At 43.8% G+C, this 24,063-nt stretch overlaps 1 long non-coding RNA gene across 2 annotated transcripts in view; it reads right to left on the bottom strand.

Annotated features, from left to right (window-relative positions):
• The window catches only part of LOC123569846 (uncharacterized), a 291,198-nt gene that overhangs the window by 228,865 nt on the left and 38,270 nt on the right, over nucleotides 1–24,063 (bottom strand). Inside the window, exon 3 of one of the 2 annotated variants that reach the window (XR_006693670.3) lies at nucleotides 16,081–16,195. The exons of the other annotated variant lie outside the window; for it this stretch is intronic. This is a non-coding gene — a long non-coding RNA (uncharacterized lncRNA). The remainder of the gene's footprint in view (nucleotides 1–16,080; nucleotides 16,196–24,063) is intronic. 2 annotated transcript variants of the gene reach the window in all.

The raw sequence follows: 24,063 nt of genomic DNA, 5'->3' as shown, positions 1-24,063 counted from the left end.
ATAAACATCCTTGAAAAAGATAATCAGAAACAAAGAGCAGGGTGCGGTGGCTCATGCCTGTAATCCCAGCACTTTGGGAGGCCGAGGTGGGTGGATCGCCTGAGGTCAGGAGTTCAAGACTGGCCTGGCCAACATGGTGAAACCCCGTCTCTACTAAAAATACAAAAATTAGCTGGGCATGGTGGCAGGCACCTGTAAATCCCAGCTACTTGAGAGGCTAAGGCAGGAGAATCACTTCAACCCGGGAGACAGAGGTTGCAGTGAGCTGAGATCATACCACTGCACTCCAGCCTGGGTGACAGAGCAAAACTCCAACTCAAAAAGAAAAGAAAAAAGAAAAACAGAAAAATGACTTAGAAGGTGGAAATACCTTTCCTGTGCACTTTAATATGGTAGCCTCTAGTCAATTAAATGTAAATTAATTAAGATTAGAAACACTTTAGGATTTTTCCATATTAGCCATATGACTAATGTGGCATTAGCCATATTTCAAGTACCCAGTAGCCACATGTGGTTATTGGATACCACATTGGACAGCACAGATATGGAACATTTCTACCATCACAAAAAGTTATTCTGGATAGCCCTAAATATAATTCAGTGAGCCATAAAAAATGTAAATATAGATACAATTTGGTTATCCAACCATGTTTATTTAATTCTTCAATATGCCAGGGGAAAAAAATGTCATATTGACTTTGTTCTCTATAGTCTTAAAGTCTACAGTAAAGCAAGGAAGACAGACCCTCTTAAAATGATAACTAAATACAATAGTTAAACAAGTTATTGCAATTAAAGGAGACCTGACTTAGTATGGAAGATCTGGAATAAGTTTCCTGGAATCAGAGATATTTAAGGTCAGACTTTAGTTAGGTTAAAAAATATATATAAAGGAAGGAACGGAGACTTTTCCAGGTAGTTGAAACATTGTCAACATGTAGTGGCTGAAACAGTAGCATATTTCAGAAATTAAGAAGACTCAGGATAGGCGAATGCTAGATGTGGTGGAAAATAGTACTAGATGAGGTATGCAGAGGCCATAGTCATCTGGGTTTTTGTAGACCCATGTTAAGAACTTTGGACCTAGTTCTAAGGGAACTAGCATATTTCTGAAGGGTTTAAAGCAGGCAAATGATAGAATCAACTTGAGGATGATGAGTGATCTTGACAGAACGATACCTGGTAGTGGGACAGGAATGGATTCTTGAAGGCTCTTTCAGAGGGTTAGCTCACAAAGGATGACTGAGCACCTACTTTAAGAAAAAATTTTATTTTTTAAATAAAGGAATTTATTTTTGTTGTTCATATGTTAATGGATATATAATAGCTGTACATATTTATAGGGTACATGTAATATTTTAACATATGCATACAATGTGCAATGATCAAATCTGGGTAATTGGGAAACCCATCACCCCAAACATTTGACATTTGTCATTCCTTTGTGTTGGGAACATTACAAATCTTCCAACTATTGTGAAATATATGATAAATTATTGTTAACTATAGTCACCCTATTGTGCTACTGAACACTAGATTTTATTTCTTCTATCTAACTGTATTTTTGTACCCATTAGCCAAGCCCTAAAAAAGAAATGTTCAAATAATAGTGACAATAAATTCCTAAAAGATGGATCTAAGTAGGGTAAGTTTTATAGGGAAAATCAGAGTCCAAAAGAAACTGAAGAAGCTTCAAAGCTGGAGCCAAGGATCCAAACAGTGCAAGGGTCCGAGCCAGCTTCAGGGAAATATTGACAGATCTGTGGCACTCTCTCCCCTACCCTCAACCTTGGGTGGCTATCGCAGTCATTCAATTCAATACCTTGCTGGATCCCCCAGCCTAGAAAGGTGTCTGGCAAAGAGTTGTTGCTTGCTGAGTTTGAATGAATGAATGAGTATGTGCATGAGAGCAGAGAGGCAGGCAGGACTCACAGAAGGAAGAGGGAGCGCCCAAAAGCAAACGACAAACTCTCCAAATAATGCACCATCACCACCCAGGGTGAGCTGAAGTGAACCAAGCGGGCAGCATAACAGAGAATCTCAAAAATAAGTAGTTGAAATCCAAGAAGCAGCAGACATGTGGGGAAAACCCAACCTGTGAGAAAGTGGAGCTAAACTTATTGAAGAGCATAACATAATTCTAAAGAAACACAGTTAATGGAGTAAACAGAAGACTGAAATATGTATAACTCATAACCTCAAAGATGCTGAGATAAGATTATGGCAGGAATCACAGACAAGATGAAGGAAGCCTGGTCAGGGGTGATAGCAGTGGGGATAGAGAGAAGCTGTAAGATTCTTAACTATCTTTAGAGGCAAAATTGATAGAAATTGGTAACTGATTGAAAATGGAAAGTTACAAAGATGGAGGAGATTTCTGCTTACGGAATTTGGTGGAATGCAGCATGTTTGTTGATGCTGGGAGTGCTCGAAAGGCAGATTCCAGAGGGGCTACCATCAATTCCGTTTAAAGAATGTTCAGTTGGTTGGCAGTGCCATTAGACATCTTTGGAGAAACTGAGGGGTTACTGGCTATGTGTGGTTGGAGCTCAGGAGAAAGGTATGAGCTAGCTGTGAATGAGCAAAATAATCTACCTAGGCCATAACTGAAACCACATGCTTGGGAAGTGAGCTAGGGTGAAACTAGCAGAGGTCACAGCACAAAACCCCTGGTTTCTTTTTTCTTTTTTTTTTCTTTTTTTGAGATGGAGTCTTGCCCTGTCGCCCAGGCTGGAGTGCAGTGGTGCGATCTCGGTCCACCACAGCCTCTGCCTCCAGGCAGTGATTCTCCTGCCTTAGCCTGCCAGGTAGCTGGGATTACAGGCATGCGCCACCATACCCAGCTGATTTTTGTATTTTCAGTAGAGACAGGGTTTCACCATGTTGGCCAGGCTGGTCTTGAACTCCTGACCTCAGGTGATCTGCCCACCTTGGCCTCCCAAAGTGCTGGGATTACAGGTGTGAGCCACCACACCCAGCTAGTTTTCAAAGAAGCTGTGGTCAAGGGACAGAGTTGTTCAGGGGGAAAACAGAGGCTCCGTGAAAAACTGAAATGACTGCAAAACTTTTCTATTCTTCATGTTCTATTTTTCTTTGGTGGAGTCCATTGGTTCACATAACACACTGTAAAATGGGGATCATAATAGTACCCGTCCCAAAGGGTTTGATGTGAAGATGAGAAATGATGTGCTGTGACCACTTAGCTCAGCAGCTGACACATAGGAACCGTTCCACTAATGAGTTACAGTATAATCAAACAAATCTGACAGAAGGAGAAGTAAAATTTTCCCCAGGTTCTCCCAGAATGCCTAATAGGACTGAAGATATTTTTCTCAATATTTTATTATAGGTTCATTAGGTTTTTAAAAATTATGATTGTAAAAAAGTTTGTTTACTTATGACATGGAAATCTAGTATGTACATTTTGTATTGTTTAGCTTTTGCTTTGAAAGCATAAAAAAACCATGAATTAATCTTGTGTGAAATACGATAAACAGAATATCTGCAACAGCGAATACTCAATCGCATGTCCCAGCAATAACTGGTACAAAGTGTACTCTACCTCACCTGTCCTTAGGCCACAGCAAGTGCCTCCTCTGTTCTAGACGCACTCAATAAATGCATCTTTCACTAACTCAATTACGAGGCCCGTGTAACGAAATCACAAGCAACTAGGATTTCCGTTGTTTTTCTGACAACTGTTTAGCAGAATCCTCAGATTATATATAGACTGCATGTTTTTGCTTGCAATCAAAACAAATAGATAAAGGGACTCTGGAATCGGGCTCTAAGCATAAAACAGGAAGGTTTCTACACTGCTGGGAACAGTCAGTCCCATGAACAGCACGATGGAGCCATTTTCTCACTCCATTTCCACACCACAAAGCCAACAGGACACGTTCAAAACAACCAAGAATTCTTTTTTTTTTTTGAGATGGAGTTTCACTCTTTTCGCCCAGGCTGGAGGGAAGTGGTGTGATTTCGGCTCACTGCAACCTCCACCCCCCGGGTTCAAGTGGTTCTCCTGCCCCAGTCTCCCAAGTAGCCAGGATTACAGGTGCACGCCACCATGCGCCACTAATTTTTGTATTGTTAGTAGAGACTCAGTTTCACCACGTTGAGCAGTCTTGAACTCCTGACCTCAGGGGATCCACCCTCCCTGGCCTCCCAAAGTTCTAGGATTATGGGCACGAGCCACAGAGCCCAGCCAAAAATCAAGAATTCTTTTGAAAGAATGCACAAACCTGCACTGTCATTTTGTCTACTACCTCCACATGAGGGCCCTGCCTTTTCCAAAACTGGTGTGAAAAGAGAAGAAACAGAAAAGGCCAGAGGAGATGAACCCTTTCTCTGGGTGAGACGTCACCTTAGCTGAATTCAGAAGGACACACCGATTAGACTTACAAAAAGAAAAGTAGCAGCAGAGGGTAGTTTTTTTTGTTTTGTTTTTTGTTTTTAAAAAAAGAAAGTGACTGGATTTTAATTCCCTTACACAAGGTCCTTCTTCCTTTTTCGTGTTCACATTAGGGTGGTGTGGCCCATCTTGGCATATCCTCCTTTGCCACCCTGCCCTCTGCTTCTTTCTCCTGTAATTCAGTTTATAAACAGAATCACCTTCACCAAGAACTGCTTATCTCCTAGACTACACTACTTCCCACTGGCCTTTTGAATGAAATTGAAATGTAAATCAACTCAGATTTCCTCTTAATACATATGATCATATTAATGAATGTGAAGTCTTGCCCGGGTTACAGTTCTTTCTCCTGGCCATCCCAAACCCTGAGCCTAAACAACAGCCTAGTGACAGGCTCAGGACTTGGTTTGCCAGGAGAAAGAACTATAACCCAGACAAGACTTGGTTTGCCCTTAAGCTTGTTTTCCCTCACCTGCCTTCACCCCATACCCATTTGCTCATATCTCCCCCTTCAGAATGACTGATGTCATCCCTCTATGACTTAACAATATATATATATTTTTTACTGAAAAGCAGGATGCAGAACAGTATGTACAATATGATCCCATTTTCTTTCTTATTTTCTTTCTTTCTTTCTTTCTTTCTGATCCCATTTTCTTTCTTTCTCTCTCTCTCTCTTTCTTTTCGACAGGGTCTTTCTCTGTCACCCAGGCTAGAGGGCAGTGGTGTGATCACAGCTCACTGCAGCCTCAACTCAGTCTCGGCTCAAGCAATCCTCCTGCTTCAGCACTAGAGTAGTTGAGACTACAGGCACGTGATACCACGCCCCGTTAATTTTTTTTTTCTCTTGTTTTCTCTCTCTTTTGCAGAGACAGGGTCTCCCTATGTTGCCCACGTGGGTCTCCAGCTCCTGGACTCACACAGTCCTCCTGCCTCAGCCTCCCAAAGTGCTGGGATGACAGGCATGAGCCGCCGCATCCAACCCATCCCATTTTCATTTTAAAAAGTTGGAAAAAATACATAGTTGTCAGAGACATTTGAATTAGAGTGACTCCATCTTGAACAAGGGATGGGTACAACAAGACTGAGACCTACTAAACTGCACTCCTAGGAGCTTAGGTGTTCTTAGCCACAGGATGAGATAGGAGGTCAGCACAAGATACAGGACAAAGACCTTGCTGATAAAACAGGACGCAGTAAAGAAACTGGCCGAAACCCACCAAAACCAAGATGCTGACGAAAGTAACCTCTGGTCATCCTCACTGCTCATTATATGCTAAGAATAATGCATTAGTATACTAAAAGACACTCCCACTGGTGCCATGACAGTTTACGAATGCCATGGCAACATCAGGAAGTTATCCCATATGGTCTAAAAGGGTGAGAACCTTCAGTTCCAGGAATTGCCCACCCCTTTCCCAGGAAATTCACAACTAATCCACCCCTTGTTTAGCATATAATCAAGAAATAACTGTAAGTATACTCAGTTGAGCAGCCCATACCGCTACTCTGCCTATGAAGTAGCCATTCTTCTATTCTTTACTTTCTTAATAAACTTGCTCTCACTTTATGGATTCACCTCGAATTCTTTCTTGCATGGGATCCAAGAACCCTCTCTCAGGGTCTGGATCGGGACCCCTTTCTGGTAACATAATTAGATATGTATTAAAGAGGTGGGGCTCTCTGCACGTCACTATTTTAGGGGGTGGTAATATGGAAGATTGTCATTTTATCTTTTATATATTTATGATATTTAAACTTTATATTTATGTATACATCTCTCATCATTAAAATAAAGAGCGATTATTCTAGGACTACCTTCTCTATGACATTTTATCAGATTACTCCTTTCAAACTCCACTCACTCCCATTCCTTGGATAATGCTTGTAACAGCTGGATATTTTTACCACCATTTCTATGTGCGCATATATGTATCTGCATGTGTTTATACATGTTTCTCATTTTTTTGCCATGTGGATGGCCCTCTCTTCTCCCTTATATTAAAAATCTCCTGAAGGTAAGTTTTACATCGGATAATAGACATGACCGTCTACAACCAATACACACTCTTTGTTGAATAACTAAGAGTGAATCTAGTCATGAATGAGTCACATTAGCCCTTGGACTGTCGTAAAACCTGCTTTACTGCTCACTTGTTCTTCAGTAGTTGTATATTTTCCCCAAAACGTGTATAAAATGTACTAAGTTATACTGGCCCCACGAATACCTGCAAACCTTTTCTTTGTCTGCAGCTGCCAACAAAATCATGAAAGTCAGATTTTTTTTTTTTTTTTTACACCAATAATTTCAGTCATTCCTGACAACTGGTTGAAAACCCAGGCCCCTTTTTAAAAGATCAAAAGATGTGGCGACTTAAGAATTGCCATGCTAATGGAAGCTCAGTCGGGGTCAACAGTGATAGACTCCATTTAGCCTTCTTGGACCAGATGAAACAAGATTTTACAGTTTTTTATTAACGCCCGGCTTTTCCAGCCTTGTCTGTGTCTATCAATATCTAATTGTACTTCCAACGACTGGAGACAAACCATCTTTTCTTCTCTCCAAATGAGAATTTGTAGGGGTTTTCTGGTCCCATTTGCCACCAAGTGCACATCAGAAGATGAGTCTCCTAGCAGGAGATCAATGATAGCTAAGGAAGAAAGAGGTCTGCTCCGGGCCCAGTGGCGGCGCCGGCAGAAGGGCCTTCCCCAACTCGAGTTGCCATGGCAAACTGACTAATGAAAAACGCTTGCATTCTGAATTCATCACTGGAGGGTGATTAGAATGTAAATAATGATGAGATATGTCGGTGATAACATTTCTCTATTAAAAGAAACGCAAAGAAATGCACATCCCTGTTGGATAGTCAGTGGCAGTGGGTGTGGCTATGTTGATCACACGTGAAAACCATGAAGCCCTTTACAAAACCTACTGTTTTCCATCAGATCTTTCTGTAAACCTCCATTCTATTGCACTAGAAATACGCAGCAATTAAAGCAAGTTAAAATTTAAATGGATTTTGGGCAAGTAGAGTGAAGTGTGTCATTTTTCTCACTGTAGGGTAGGTGCAGTGTTTCCGTTAGCATCTGTTCTCAGTAATTCCTCCAATTCAATTATAACACATTTGGAAACTGCAGAGATATGCAAGGCATTATTTGAATCACAATTTATCTTTTTTTTTTTTTTTTTTTTTTTTTAGCTGTTTAGGGTATACATTGCTAACAAAAAGTGAACGTTTTACATTTCCCTTCCCATCCATAAAATGCCCCCAGCCTTGAACACCACATGGCCCATTGCTATAACATAGCTCCCTTGCCAAAGCTTTTGCCTTTGAAGCTACTCAGACACCTACCATAAGGATCTTTCTTCCACAGTGGGAACAGAGAGACTAGAATTGTACTTTGGCACGGAGATTAGGTGAGCAGAAGTGACAGAGGCACCAGCACACTAATCAATCCAAACAGAAAGAGCTCAGGGGCCGGGGGTGCATTGGCTCATGCATGTAGTCCCAGCGCTTTGGGAGGCCAAAGCAGGTGGATCACCTGAGGTCAGGAGTTTGAGACCAGCCTGGCCAACATGGTGAAACCCTGTCTCTACTAAAAATACAAAAATTTGCTGGATGTGGTGGTGCATACCTGTAATCCCAGCTACTCAGGAGGCTGAGGCGGGAGAACCGCTTGAATGTGAGATTCAGAGTTTACAGTAAGCCACGATTGAGCTACTGTATTCTAGCCTGGTTGACAGAGCAAGACTCCATCTGGAAAAAAAAAAAAAAAAAAAAAAAAGAGCTCAGGGTTTATGTCTTCCTGCATGAGTTTGTTCAGTATTTGCTGAGCACCTACTGTCATTGTCATCTGTACATGGACCAGAACTGCCTGTGTCACTGAAGTCTTGCGAGCATGGCAGAAAGTGGGAGGTACTTTCTTTCTTTTTGTAAGACACTATAGAGACTTATGAGGCACTTTCTTAAATCTTTCACCATTCTTTGTCCAAGACCATACAACAGGTAATAAATCTCATTATAGAATTCTGCCAAAGTGTCACAGGGCAGGGGAGCCCCAAAATCGGAGCTCCACCTAGAAGGTTCCTGGCTTCCCCCAGGAAGGAACTCAAGGGTGAACCAGTGGTAGAAGAAAACAGCTTTGCTGGGGCGGCAGAGTCACAGCTCCGTGACTGCTCCTGCAGAACGGGGCTACCCCATAGGCCGTGCATCGAGAGTAGCAGCTCAGGGGCAGGTCTGCAGTCACAGCCATACCCACTTATAATTACATGCAAATTAAGGGACAGGTTATTCAGAAATTTCTAGAAAAAGGGTGATAACCTTCGTGTTTTTACCAGGGAATGGGTGAACTGTCATGGCGCTGGCGGGCATGTCAGCCAGTCTTCAATTTGGTCGGGAGTTGAGTCCCACCTCCTACCTCATATGTACTTATTTTTGATGCCACAAAATAACTTTAGTTTTATTGTTTCATTTTATCCAAGACTGCCACAGTGGTCACTGCCAGCATTGTGTCATATTTGTGACAACTAGAAAATGGTGCTCTCTGAGTGACCAAATTAGAAAAGCCATCCCATTCTCAGGATTTTAGCCCCACCTGCCCCCTCCACCAGTTGACTTTGAGCATGTGCTTTCTGCACATCACCCAGGGAGGAATACTGATCCCACCCAGTGTCACCTACTGTCCCAGGCCTGGGCCACCTTCCCTGAAAGAAGTCATTTCCAGTATCTCTCATGTCTCTGGGGACTGGTACTATCCTGACTGCCCTACCCACACCCACACTGGCTGAGCCAATCGCTGGACTGCCCGTGGCTGCCACATCCCTTTGTTCCTTGGTCCAGAAATATTCCTGGCATCCCAGATATTTTCTAAAAAGCATCTTAGTTGATTCCTACAATTATTCGCTAGTGTTCTCTTCAATATTCTTCTATTCCTAGTTCAGAGAACCTCTGGATCCCCAAAATGCCTTGAGTTTTAAGAGTGCCAGGCCGGGCATGGTGGCTCACGCCTCTAATCCCAGCACTTTGGGAGGCTGAGGCGGGTAGATCATGAGGTCAGGAATTCGAGACCAGCCTGACCAACATGGTGAAACCCTGTCTCTACTAAAAATACAAAAATTAGCCAGGCGTAATGGTGGGTGCCTGTAATCCCAGCCACTTGGGAGGCTGAGGCAGGAGAATCACTTGAACCTGGGAGGTGGAGGTTGCAGTGAGCTGAGATCACCTCCACTGGACTCCAGCCTGAGCAACAGAGTGAGACGCTGTCTCAAAAAAAAAGAAAAAAAAAAATGTCAGTGACCTTGATTCTTTATGCAGCTTGCAGGATGTCTCCCTCACCCCAATCTTATACTTCTCCCAACTCTATTGATAGAAGGTAGAGCATTCCATCCCCGAACATGACAGAAGAGTAACACAAAACACACTTAGCACAGAGTTAGCCTATTTGCCACAGAATGCCCACTATGCTAAGAGCATGGGCTTGAGAAAATTGGGAGAAGATGGTGGTAGGAGCATATGTCTCAGATCCCTTCTCTGACTTAAAACCCAGCACTAATCAAGCTGGAAGGGCCTGGAGGGTTCATCTGAGGTCAAGGTCTCGCAGCATTCCTGGAGGAGAGGGCAGATGTAGATTCTCTTCTGGTTGGCATCTGGGGAAAGCTAAGGAGCCTGTGGCTACAAACAAGGGCGTGCAGCAACTTCAGGCCCTAGGCATACTTGGATTGCTGAGGACCTCAGGCGTCAGAGCCTGTGATTGTTTTCAGGAAAGCTCTTCCTCTGCCCACCTGTGACCCAAGTGGCTCTGGACGGGCCTGCCCATTCCTGTTGATCCCAGAAGGGCTGAGTTAAATTGTGCACACTGTGCAGGTCTGTGGCAGGGGAGGACCATCATCCCCACTGCACTCAAGGGGAATTAACAGCATTCCAGTTTTCTCACTGCGTGTTCACCAGCTTGCTACTGCTCAGGAGGCCTCAACATCCTGGCCAATGTGGGGACTAAAGGCACAACCAAGTGAGTAGGTTAAAAAAAATACACACCTGCAACTGTTTAAGAGGACTCAGTGCCCTGGGAAAGACAGAGAAAGAGACAAGGAGGAAGAGCCGAATATGGAACAATTGAATAAGGAGGCTCCCTTTGAGGGACAAATCAGGAAAGACCCAGATAATAACTTATAATAGAGAACTAATGAGAACCCCCAAGGTGATTTAAGTAGAGCACCCATAATATGTTCTAGAAGTTTAGGAGAAACAAACAAAAAAAAAAACTTGATGCTATGGACTGAATTGTGTCCCTCAAAATTCATGCGTTGAAGCCCTAATTCCCAGCGTGATGGTGTTTGGAAATGGAGTCTTGGGAGACCGTTAGATTTAGATGAAGTCCTCATAATGGAATTAACCCCCTTAGAAGAAAAGACATCAGAGATCTTTCTGTCTTTCTCTCCCTCCTCCCCCATCTCTTTCTCTCTGTGTCTTTGCAGAAAAGAGAGTCCTCACCAGAAATGGCTACGCTGGCACTTTGCTCTTGGACTTCCAGCCTTCAGAACTGCGAGAAAACAAATTTCTGTTGTTTAAGTCATGCAGTCTCTGGTATTTTGATATGGCAGCTCATGCTAAGATACTTGATATCTTTATTTTAAAATTCATTGTGAATTGAAAAAGAAGGTGATCATGGCTGAGAACCAAGTTAATAACCCAAAAGACCAAAAACTCACAACAAAAAGCAAAAACACAGTAAGATGAAAATCCTAAGGGGAAAGATCAGAGGTTTAAAGGAAGTTTATCCATGCTATCGGGCCATGAAATCTCTTACTCTCTGCCTATATGCAAGGATTCAGGATATCTTAATATCAGTGTTCCTAGCCAATGAAAATAGAAAATAGTTAACCAAATGTCAGTTGACTCAGACCAGACACCTGAAGACAGGAAAAGATCAGGGGAAAGGAAATGGGGGTGAGCAATGAATCTTTTGATCTATAGCTACACCAGATGGACCGTAGCAGTGTGTCAGGGGATCTACAATAGAATAGTGGAGAAGAGTATTTCAAATAGAAGACATATACTTATGGAATTGCAAGAAAAGCTTTTTTAACATTATAAAAGGAAATTTCAATACGCATCATTCAGATTTTGACAAAGCAAGCAGAGAAAAATCAGTAATGATATAGAGGATTTGAATTGTGTAATTGACAAGAACAATAAGCATGGAGAGAGAGCTGTGTTTCCTACAAGCAGAAAATACATCTTTTGTATCCATGTTACAAAAATTGATTGCGTAGGCTGGGCGCGGTGGCTCAAGCCTGTAATCCCAGCACTTTGGGAGGCCGAAACGGGTGGATCACGAGGTCAGGAGATCGAGACCATCCTGGCTAACACGGTGAAACCCCGTCTCTACTAAAAAATACAAAAAACTAGCCGGGCGAGGTGGCGGGCGCCTGTAGTCCCAGCTATTCCGGAGGCTGAGGCAGGAGAATGGCGGGAACCCGGGAGGCGGAGCTTGCAGTGAGCTGAGATCCGGCCACTGCACTCCAGCCTGGGGGACAGAGCGAGACTCCGTCTCAAAAAAAAAAAAAAAAAAAAAAAAAATTGATTGCGTGCTTGGCCATCAAGAAAACTTTCCCAAAGCAGAAATTTTAGAAGGCATGTTCTTGGTTCATACTCTAATAAAGGGAAATAAGCAATGAAAAGATAATTTCAAAATTTACATTAGAATTAAGAAACACTCCCTTGGTTGAACCCCTTATTTAAAATACGTCAAAACTTGTTTGTAATTTACCAGGAAATGCATCCAAAAACCAAGCTGGAGTGTGGGATGAGAGAGCTGGATAGTTAGATGCATAGGTGATTTGATAAGTACAGCAAAATGTTCCTTGTAGAATTTAGTGGTGGTTTTCCCTGTATGATTCTTTCAACATTTTTACAGGTTTGAAAACTTTTTATAATTAATTATGAAGAAATATATCAAAAACTGAAATAAACAACATCTACAAGCTATTGAAAGGAACGTTTCATACCAAAACCACAGTTTAAAATGTATTCAAAATTGTTCTATCCTTAGAGCTTACTGTTTAAAGGAGTTCATTTGTTTTCTTTCTAAAACTATTTATCAAGTAGATACTATATGCCAGGCATTGCTCCAAGGGCCTCTGTGAGGTCTGAATCAAATGTTCAAATGTATTCCTCTCCAGACTGGTGCTGAATTATTGTTGTCATTTTTGTTTGTTTATTTGGTTTGGTTTGGTTTTTGAGTCTGAGTTTTGTTCTGTCACTCAGGGTGGAATGCAGTGGCATGATCTTGGCTCACTGCAGCCTCCACCTCCTGGGTTCAAGAAATTATCATGCCTCAGCCTCCTCAGTAGCTGGGATTACAGAAGCGTACCACCACGTTCAGCTAATTTTGTATTTTTAATAGAGACGGTGTTTCACCATGTTGGTCAGGGCGGTCTCGAACTCCTGACCTTAGGTGATCTGCCCACCTCAGCCTCCCAAAGTGCTGGGATTACAGACGTTAGCCACCATGCCCAGCCTGGTGCAGAATTATTAAAAACTCACTCTGTACCTAACAGTAGCATGGCTCAGTCCAAAGTTTCCCAGCCTGATGATGAAAACATCATGCGGAAAGGCTCCAGAAGCCCAAATATCCTTTATACATGCCTTGTGTTACTCAGTCCCGCTCTCCCTCACAGAAATAAATTCATCTGCTCTGACATGTGCTACTTCACACAAAGCCAGCTCTAATTGTTCTGTACCCTCTTTTGCTTTTCTGGGTGATTACAAACCGATTTTGGGGCGATGCATTCTAGTCATTTCCAGGTACATCAGGTAAAGCAAGCTGCTCTGTAATTATTAAACTATCCTTTGTCCTTTTGAGAGATGGGCACAATAGCTGTCTCCCTGTGTAAAGGGAATTTCCCCCTGTTCCATTAATTCCCATGGTTAGTGGTTTTCACAATAAAATCCATCAGTTCCGTTAGATGAGTTCTTTCATTCTTGAAAGAATAGGCCCAAATCATGCCAGTCAAAGGTGCTGTAAATGAGAACATCCTTGGAAAATAAATGTTTTGTGCAAATGTAAGCACCCAGGGTGTGTATTTGTGTTCAAGCCAATGCAACACATCTATTGAGGGTTTACGGTGTTCCTGGCACATCACCACAGAGAAAACTGTCCTGCTGCCACATTCCCAGAAGCACTTACATTCAAGCTAGCCACAAAAACATATTTCTGGTTCTAACAGCAGATGTGAAACTGTGAAACACATGCACACAAAAGGCAGGCAGCTTGAGGACCTGCGTGGTGGTCTAGGGACGTCCTAGGGCTGCCAGAGGGATGGAGAGAAAATCTGTGATTGCTGCTCTCATCCCTGGGGAACTGGGGAACTCAGGCAAGAATTCTGACTCGCTCCCTCTTGTCTGTGACTGCAGACTGAAAGCAACGTTTCCAACCCAATGACACGATCATAAGGCTCTGTTTAGATAAAATGTTTTATCTTCTAAAGATGATACTTACATTGTCTACTATCCAATACCAGAGGCCAGCAACAAGGCTTTACAAATCCCACTTTCCCAGTTCCCAAACACTGTGAGAACACATGGGGAGCACAGTTTAATTTTTGATAGAATAAAAACACCTTGCATGCTTCCATATTTCTAGCACATGATATACTGGAAATAAAGTGGATAGAGTAAGAGAGAAGCTAAAGCCATATCTTTCTGGGGAAATGCCTCTGGAAACTGTTTTCTTCTGGAAATACGGGCTCTGTCTCCAAATGCCAACTAAAGTGAGTTAAACAGTCATGTATCTTAGTCAGCTCAGGCTGCCATAACAAAATGCCATAGACATGGTAACTTAAACAACAGAAATTTATTTTTCTTTGTTCTGGAGTTGGGGGAGCCCAAGACCAAGGTGCCAGCTGACTCAGTTTCTGGTGAGGGCTCTCTTCCTGGCTTGTAGATGGCTTCCTTCCCTAGGTCCTCATTTGGCACAGAAAGAGTGCATGAGCTCTCTGGTATCTCTCCTTATAAAGACATAAATCCTACTGGATTGGGGCTCCACCCTAAATGACCTCATTTACCCTTAATTCCTTCCTTATTTCTAATACATTGTGGGTGTGCTAGCTTACACCTATAATCCCAGCAGTTTGGGAGGTCAAGGCTGGAGGATCACTCAAGCCCAAGAGTTTGAGACCACCCTGGACAACATAGTGAGACCCCATCTCTTCAAAATAAATGCAAATATTAGCCAGGTGTGGTGGTGCACACCTGCAGTCCCAGCTACTTGGGAGGCTGAAAGAGGAGGATCACTTGAGCCCAGGAGATCAAGGCTACACTGAGCCATGATCATGCCACTGCACTCCAGCCTGGGTGATCAAGTGAGACTCTGTCTCAATAAAACAAAAAACAAATACAGTCACACTGGGGTTTAAGGCTTCAACATATGAATTCCGGGAGGACATAGTTCATAGCACCATATAATTCAAGGTTCCCAATTATTTCGACCAGAAAGAAATATCCTGCTGGTTGAGCAAAAGTGTTTCCTGTGAGTTAAATAATGTAGGTAATTTCCTCAATTCTCTGCTACATTTAGACTCTATCGACGCCATCCAGTTAGCAATGTGTGAATTAACGAGAGCTTCAAGTATATTGGCAAGGCAAAGGCTGTTTTCTGTCCATACCAATCAACTCCAAATTCTGCATTACGGTCTCGTCTGCTGCTGCAGGGAGCCCTGCAGTACTGGAAAACAGCCAGCAGCTGTCACGGGTGCACCAGCAGCTTCTGCTTCTCCATGTAATGCATGTCCCCCGTGCCCCTAGCTTTGGGGACTTGCCGTTTGCCCCAGCAGCGGCTGGCACATGGATGTGTCTGTGGAGGGGTCTTTGCTAGTGCTGCCCTCGCGGCAGGGTTTTGGATGATGGGATTCTGCACACACTCATCTTTCACTTCGGGGCATGTCATCCTGCTAAATGAAGAAGCCAGACAACCTTTGGGGTTCCTTAAGTCTCCAGGACAGAGGAACACATGTATTCTCACCTTACATGGCTTTGCCTGGCTTACTCAACAGCTGCTGCCCAGTCGCAGGAACAGCCCAGATGCCCTGGCAACCCAGAGTAGCAGTGGGCAGCAGATCTCAATGCCCCCCTGGCCCCCGTGGAAGGTTTGGAGACCTCTTCAGCTTGAGACCACCAGCAGAGGCAGCTGAGAGATGAACACCCAGCCAGGAGCCAGGAGCCAGGAGCCAGGAGGCACAGGGCATAGCACTGATGGAGAGTCCCGCCAAGGAAAATGAGAAATGATGTTTCCCTGACCTTCGCCCTGCCCTTGTCCATTGTCTTGGAGAAGTTCCAAGCTTTCAGCCTTCAGAGGAAGCTCTGGCAGAACCCAAACGTGCTCTGCATGTTTCAGAAGTTCACCAAAGTCCTTCTCGCCTCAAAGTCCCCAGGCCCCACGGAGCGGGAGAGGGGTGCGGAGGGGTGGGGTACAGGGAGGTTGGAGGGTGATGGATGGACTGCCAGGGAGGGACAGGAGAACGCAGGGACGGCAGTCGGGCGGGCCAGATGGAGCGCTCACCATTCTAGACCTTCACCCAGGCCAGAGACGAATTTCTTTCCATGTGTGAGGGGTCAGGGACATGCAGGATTACGGGGAACTAAAGGAGAACAAGAAAATATGATTACCGTCATTTATTTTGTCCAGATTCCACCTGGTAGCAGCAAGAGGCTCACGGAAGGCTACAGACTTGTTCCTCCACCTCAAAACCCAGGGGGGACATTTCGATTCCTAGTTGAAAAGCTAGCAGAAGAAAGAAATTTCCTTTTTTAAAAAAGCAAAGCAAAACAAAACAAAAAAAAAAAAGGTTTTTTAAACCTCTTTTCAAAGCAAAAAACCTGAGGCAGGGAATGAGGAACACATTGCTGTCTAATCGAGCCACTGTGATGGCTGACTGCAGCAGCTGAGTGCAACAGTGTGCGTATGTTTGTGTGTGGGCTTATGTGTGTACATGTATGTGGTTGTGGTTGCCTGTGTGCAGACGTCTGCTGGCAGGAGACTAGAGGTAAGTGGGGAACAAGATAGTATCTTTGTTAAATAAGATGATTTTCACATATTCGTCATGGGGGTAGGAGAGAATCTTTGTTTCATATTTGGGTGGTTTTCTCGCTTTCATGCTTGTGGAATCCCGGCAGTGTGCTACCCAGACCCCACACGTTTGACTATGCCTCATCTGACATGACCTAGGAGGGACACTGCCTCTCCTGGGCTTCCACCCCAACCTCTCCAGTCCCCAACAATATTCTGAGCAACACACATGAAAAGGCTTAGGAAACAACCTAGTCTAATGTACACTTCTGTAAAAGATGCTTATTCCACCACAATACCACACGTCCCTATAGGCCCTATCTCCAAACACAGGGGAGTCAGGGCTTCAACATATAAAGTGGGAGAGGGACAACCAGTCTGCAGGTGGAGTCCGGGCATCTGTCGTTTGCGATAACAACTCTCCCAGGTGATTCTGCTGTTCATCCAGGGCTTGTGCCTAATGGCCCTGGGTTGGAGAACTCTAATTCCTGCTTTACTTCCCATATGAGCAGCACAGGCTACCCGTGGGCTGCCCTGCCCAGTACCTGGCCTTGCTCACTCGGCTGTGTTTGGTCATGGCCTAACCATGGAGTTCCAGGCTCTGCTGCTGCCAACCTACTATTTACCAGCCTTGGAAAACTGGGCGAGTCATTGCCCTTCCTTTGGCCTCAGTTTCCTCATCTGACAATGAGGGGCTTGCACAGAAGAGTCTCTGTCCCAACTGACACAAAACTCTGATCCTTAATAGTAACATTCTAGGGGTTCCATCAGGCCCAATTCAGTTTTAGTATGGAATTTTAAAAAGCATTCAGGGCTCCTTACTCCATCCCAACTAAGAATACACTATCTCCCATGCAAAATGTCCAACCAAAAAAGTACCTGGCATGTCGCCATCCTGTGAAATCTAGGTGTCAGGGAGATCAAAACGGAGGTTGTCCTTTTTCTTTGAAGTCGGACATGCCATGTTCTTACCATGAGTCAAAATCCTTTCCTTATTCAGTTCAGGACACAGGTTTATCTCTGGCTTCCTGACTCATGGATTCTCTCCCCTGAACAAAGCATAGTGCTTCTCTACAACCTCTCCAGGCTCCTGGTAGAGATGCGACTTTGAGAAGGATGTTTAGCGGGCATGGGTAAGTGACATATAAGCCCTCCACACCCAGTATCGAAGCCAAGAAGCGGCGAAGGGGGAGGGGAGTGCACCTCTGCCCTTGCCGCCCTGGTTAGCTTTGTCCAGCCTCAGCAGACAAGACCCTTTCACTCCCTTTTGTCTTCCTAGGCCGCTTCCCGCTTTGCCTCCTCCTCTGGTCTTCTTGATGTTTGGAATGCTGCTCTCTTCTGTCTACCTAAATATACTTATTTTCCAAAGCCTAAAGAGTATATATGAGGGACCAGGGAGAGTGAGAGGCAGAAGGAGGAAATTCTCTGAATCATTCCAGCCTACGTGATCTTCCTCTGCTATAAATTACTGTTGCACTCATGATCCTGACCATTGGCATCCCCTATTCCAAGCCCAGAAAGGCAAGCACTGTGTAGGTTCTGCACAGCGCTGAGTCCCTAGGGTCTGATAGCACTCACCTGGCCCAGAGTGAGTGCTTGGTAACTATTTGTGAAGTAGGGGAATAAGGGAGCCCCACGAGTCATCGTTACCTTACAGTCCCTGCCTCCTCTTGCAGTCTTTTCAAGGACTGTCTTCACGCCTTGGTTCTAAGATAGACACAGACTGTTTGCTTTTTTCTTTTTATCTCCAGAACCTGCAAGGAGCCTGGTCCACTGTATGCACTCAATGAATGCTGGAGTGAATAAATGAAGAGCCACGTCTGAACTGGCATTCAGCACTGAATGGGAGACCCTCCTGGGGAGGTTAACGGTGGAAAAGCAAAAAGGTGTGGAAGGAGAACAGGCACCAGTCCACATCTAGCCACCCAGATGTCCTGGGGTGGTGTGGCCTCCATGGGAGGGCTGCGATGGAGCCTTCTTCCAGATAGTGTGTCAGCTGGCTTAGCAGGCACCTCCGGTGACCCCTGCTGCAGCTGTGGACAGCAGTTGTGTGTCGCTTTTAGGCTCTGCCCAGTATATCTGCCTTCACCCACACTGCTCTGATCCTGCCATGGGAGACCTGGGAAAAAACCCACTCCCTCCATCTCCACGCATTGCTTGAGAGTTCTAGGAGGAGCCACAGCTCCTGGAGCAACACAGGAGAGATGCCTCTGTAAGACCACTCTTGGGTGGACAGAAGGATTGGACAGGATGGAGTCCCCTTGCTGACAACAGTGGCCTGTCCTGTAACCACCCCTTATACTGACTTTTCCTCCTTCCATCTCTCTCTCTCCCTGTCCCCTCACATACACTATTTAGGCTCTGAAAAATAAGTACATTTAGGTGGACAGAGAGAAGAAAGCCACATTCTAAGCATAAAGAAAAGCAGAGGAGAGACAGAGGCAAGGAGCCTAGAAAGAGAAAAGGATGAGAGAGGCTGCTTGCTGCAGCCACCTGTGTGGTTCATGGTGGGGCTTGTACGCTAAAAGGGTCACAGTCTGCAGGACAATCAGTGCAGGTACCAGACCCATGCTGGTTATCAAAAATACAGAAACATAGCAGGAAGGGCAGGGAAGAGGGAGAGTCCAAACTCGCCTGGGCGCGCGTGTGTGAGCAGCAGCCCTGGCAGAGGAGGCACCTCCACAGGTTCCCTCCATTTAATAATGTGAGGCTGCATTGCCAAAGCCATCCATTCCAAAGCCATCACTTGTGGCTTTCAATCAGTTTTAGATTGGCTTGATCAATCCTAAAGAAGAGGAGCACCGTGCCATCTTTGTGATGCATGGACTAAGACATAAATATGTAAGCAGTTCTATATTAACATTAATTAGCAGCAGTAGCCTGGAAGTGGTTAGCATAACACTGGCAATCGCTAATGGAATTGTGTATCTTTTTCCTGCACCATGAGCAGTCAAGAATCATGCATAATGTAAAAGCATAGATTGCAGCTGGTAGCAGCAGGCTGGATCACAGGAGATGATTTTGACTTGTTTTTATGATCATGCAGAACTACCTTTCAATCAGGCCCCCAAAGCACATACTAGCCTACAGTCCCGGGAGTGCAGAATCACACTACATAACAGTAAATAACGATCCTGCTCAGAGGCCCAAAAGCTGGGCTTTTTATTTATGTTCTGTTCATATTTATAGAGTCTAGAAGGAGCGCAGGCAGAAGTGACAGTAAGCAGGTGCCACCTGACCATATGGGAGGCTGACTGAGACACGGGAAATGAGCTCAAGTTGAGAACAGACAGCTGAGTTCTGGCTGGGCAGAGGATGGTCAGCCTGGAAGCATCATGGACGTGCCGCCTTCTATACAGGAAAGAAGAGCTGCTGGAGAAGCCAAGCCTGTTTAATGGTTTCAGCTCATCTCCTGGTAATAGGGCCTCATCAGTGGGTTAGAACAAGGAAAAGTGGGGAAAATTCTGGCAGACTCCTCAATTTAGTCTTTTGGTTGCCGTCACCTGCGTTTTCTCACCCACTACAATCTATTGCACGGTTTTTTTCCAAAAGCGATATTGAGACATGATTCACCTACCATACAATTCACCCATTAAACATGTATAATTAAATGGTTTGGCATCTATTACATTATTGGCAAAATTATGATGAAATATACATAACAAAATATACCATTTTCACCATGTTTAAGTAGTATACAGTTCTGTGCATTACATACAGTCACACTGTTGTGCGGCCATCACCACCATCCATCTCTAGAACGTTTTCATCACCCCAAACATAAACTCCCTACCCATTAAACAATAATTCTCCATTCTCTCCTCCTCCCAGCCCCTGGTAATGTCTAATCTACTTTACCTCTATGAATGTGTCCATTCTAGATATTTCATATCAGGGGATTATATAGTTGTCTTTTGTGTGGTTTATTTCACTTAGCATAAAATCTTCAAAGTTCATCCATGTTGTAGCACATATTATAATTTCATTCCTTATGGCTGAATAATATTTCACTGTATACATATTCCACATTTTATCCATTCCATCCGTTGATGGACACTGGAGTTGTTTCTACCTTTTGGCTGTTGTGAATAATGCTATAAACATTGGTATATTAGTCTGTTCTCACACTGCTAATAAAGACATACCCAAGACTGGGTTATTTATAAAGGAAAGAGGTTTACTGAACTCATAGTTCCACATGGTTAGGGAAGCCTTACAGTCATGGTAGAAAGCAAAGGAGAAGCAAAGTCATGTCTTACATGGCAGCAGGAAAAAGCTTGTACAGGGGAACTCCCATTTATTAAACCATTGGATCTCATGTGACTTATTCACTATCACAAGAACAGCACAGGAAAGACCTACCCCATGATTTAATTACCTTCCACCAGGTCCCTCCCATGACACGTGGGAATTATGGGAGCTACAATTCGAGATTTGGGTGGGGACACAGCCAAACCATATCAATTGGCCTATAAGCATCTGCTAGAGGTCCTCTGTTTAGTTCTTTTGGATATATACACAAGAGTGGAATTACTGGATCATATGCCAATTCTATGTCTGGCTTTTGAGGAACTGTCAAACCATTTTCCATAGCAGTTGTACCGTTTTGTAGGAGGGTCCCATTTTCTCTACATCCTCACCAATACCTCTTATATTTTCCATTTTTTGTTTTGTGCATGTGTGTTTATAACCACCCTAGTAGGTATGAAGTGGTATCTCCTTGTGATTTTGATTTGCACTTCCCTGATGACTAATGATGTTGAGCATCTTTTCATGTGCTTATTGGCCATCTGTATGTCTTCTTGGGGGAAAGTTGCATGAGTTTGCTAGGGCTGCCATAACAAAGTACCAAGAGCAGGGTTCAACAACAGAAGTTTATTTTCTCTCAGTTCTGGAGGCTAAAAGCCCCAGACCAAGGTGTCAGCAGGACTGATTTCTGCTGAGGCCTCTCTCTTTGGCTTGTAAATGGCAGTCTTCTCCTGCATCTTCACATGGTCTTTCTTCTGTGGTTGTTTATGTGCTTTATTCTGTGTTTATGCTCTAATCTCTTCTTATGAGGACTAGTGCTCACCCCAGTGATCTCATTTAACCTTAATTACCTCTTCGGAGACCCTGTATCCAAATACAGTCACATTCTGAGTACAGGAGGCTAGGACTTCAACATATGAATTTTGGGGGATACATTCAGCCCATAACAAAGGTCAGTTCAAGTTCTTTTTGCCCCCTACCCCCTCTCTTTTGAGACAAAGTCTCACTCTGTTGCTCAGACTCAGAGCATAGTGGCATGATTTCAGCTCACTCCAGCTTTGACCTCCCAACTCAAGTGATCCTCCCACCTCAGCCCCCTGAGTAGCTGGGACTACAGGCACGCAGCACCACGCTCAGCTAATACTTGTATTTTTTAAGGGGATTTCACCAAGTTGCCCAGGCTGTTCTCAAACTCCTCAGCTCAAGCAATTCTGCCTGCCTCAGCCTCTCAAAATGCTGGGATTATAGGCATGAGCCACCATGCCAGCTTTGCCCATTTTAAAAATTGGGTTGCAATCATAAGTTTTGATGTTGAATGCGTGGTTTTATTATTCATTTTGGGGGTGGTGAAGGTGTCAGTAGAATAAGAAAGAGAAAGGTTATAGAGTTTTTAGTCTTGGACTGTTTAATGTGATCAGTTCTAAGCACAGTCACCGTCCCAAAGGAAATGTCTCCATTTTTTCCCCACAGAAACCCAACCATACTATCTATCTTCCAATAAGTAGTGCAATAATAGTCATCAGAGGTAAACAAGAAATCACTGTATTATGATTAAACCAAAGTCAAAGTCAGTTTTCAAATGTCTGCTAGACTGTAAATTTCTTGAAGGTAAGTGTAATTTTTTTTTTTTTTTTTTTTTGGAGACAGTCTCACTCTGTCACCCGGGCTGGAGTGCAGTGGTACAATCTCAGCTCACTGCAACCTCTGCCTCCCGGGTTCAAGCGATTCTTCTGCCTCAGCCTCCTGAGTAGCTGCAACTACAGGCACATGCCACCACACCCAGCTAATTTTTATATTTTTTGTATAGACGGGGTTTCACCATGTTGGCCAGGATGGTTTTGATCTCTTGACCTTGTGATCTGCCCACCTCAGTCTCCCAAAGTGCTGGGATTACAGGCATGAGCCACCACACCCAGCTATCATTTCTTACTCAACTTTGAGTTGGAGTATGCCTCAGGCCATAAAAACATTTTCTCATGTAATAAACCCAATATCCCATGTGGTAGGTATAATAATCCCCACTCCACAGATGGGGAAACAGGGCTCGTAGGGGTCAAGTGGCTTGCCCGAGTTGATAAGGCAAGCAGCAGAAGGAAAATGTGGGGTCCTGAATCTGTCCAATTCTTCTTTCCACTACACTACGATTCCTTCCTCCCTCAACATGGAAATAAGATATGCATGCTCTTAAATCAGGAGAAACACTCATTCCCATGAGATCTCTGAGTGAGCTGAGCTCATCTCCTACAAGTACATGTTTACCATTTAGAAGGTATCATTCATTATCTGTCTCCATAAAAGATTTTTCTGCCTTTCCCCACTCCCTTTTATTTTAGACCTTACATATGAATTAAATAGATTTTTTGTTAATAGACAAGAACTCAAGCCCAGGCAGTTTTGTTCTATTCATGATAATTGTAATAAAGACATGGGATTCAAAAGAAAAAAGCAATAGGATTGGGGGTGGGTAGGCAAAGGGAAATGAGATATAAGTTTCAATACACCAAGAAATGGAAAACGGTCAACAGTTGTTCTCCTCTTTTGTAAATGCTTAATCCAAAACAAGTGACTCACAAATTATACATACTGGTTTCAGCCCTCTGCTTCTGAGATAAATAGCTCTTTGTGTGGACATTCAAATAGACCTGGGCTTTTCTTGTAATGGACAAGCAGCTTCTGCAGGTAAGTCACAGCCCACCTCCACAGACTATCGGACAGCTGCTTCCCAAAGGGAACGTGTCTCTGTTTCTGCCACAGTAGAAGCCTGTGCCATGCTGAATCCAATCACATCTCTTCATTTAATAAAGCCTAATGGGCAGTCTTTCTCCAGTGACTACATCAACCATCAGTCACCAACATTGTTAAAGAGAAAATTCTAAAAATTCTAAGAAATTTTGCAAACATTACACATTCTTCTCATGCTGAGATATTTGTTTTTTGAGGAAGGACATACACAGCCATGTGGTAACTTGTTTAATAATCAGCATTCATATATCCCATCTTTTTGCCCAGGAAGGAAAAATAATCACATGCATAGAACCTGTCAATGAAGTCCGTTTCATAAGAGGCAATCTGACCAAGGGTGTCCCAGAACACCTTTTTATATCTATATGTGGTTTTTTGTGTGTGTTTTACTCAACATACTCATTGCTCTACAGGTATGGCCTAATACAGTACATGGTGGTGTGTGTTGTGAAGACATGTTACACTTTGAGGGCCTAAATGATTGGGGTCACATGCTCTGTGGACAGTTTTATAGCCCAAATCACATGCGCTGTATCAAAGTCATCTGGTTTGTACTTTATACAGTTCTTCTGGTGGGTGACTATTCGGGTGGG

Source organism: Macaca fascicularis, chromosome 17 (genome assembly GCF_037993035.2).
Source record: "Macaca fascicularis isolate 582-1 chromosome 17, T2T-MFA8v1.1".
NCBI lineage: Eukaryota > Metazoa > Chordata > Mammalia > Primates > Cercopithecidae > Macaca > Macaca fascicularis.
This window is presented reverse-complemented; position numbering and strand designations above follow the sequence as displayed.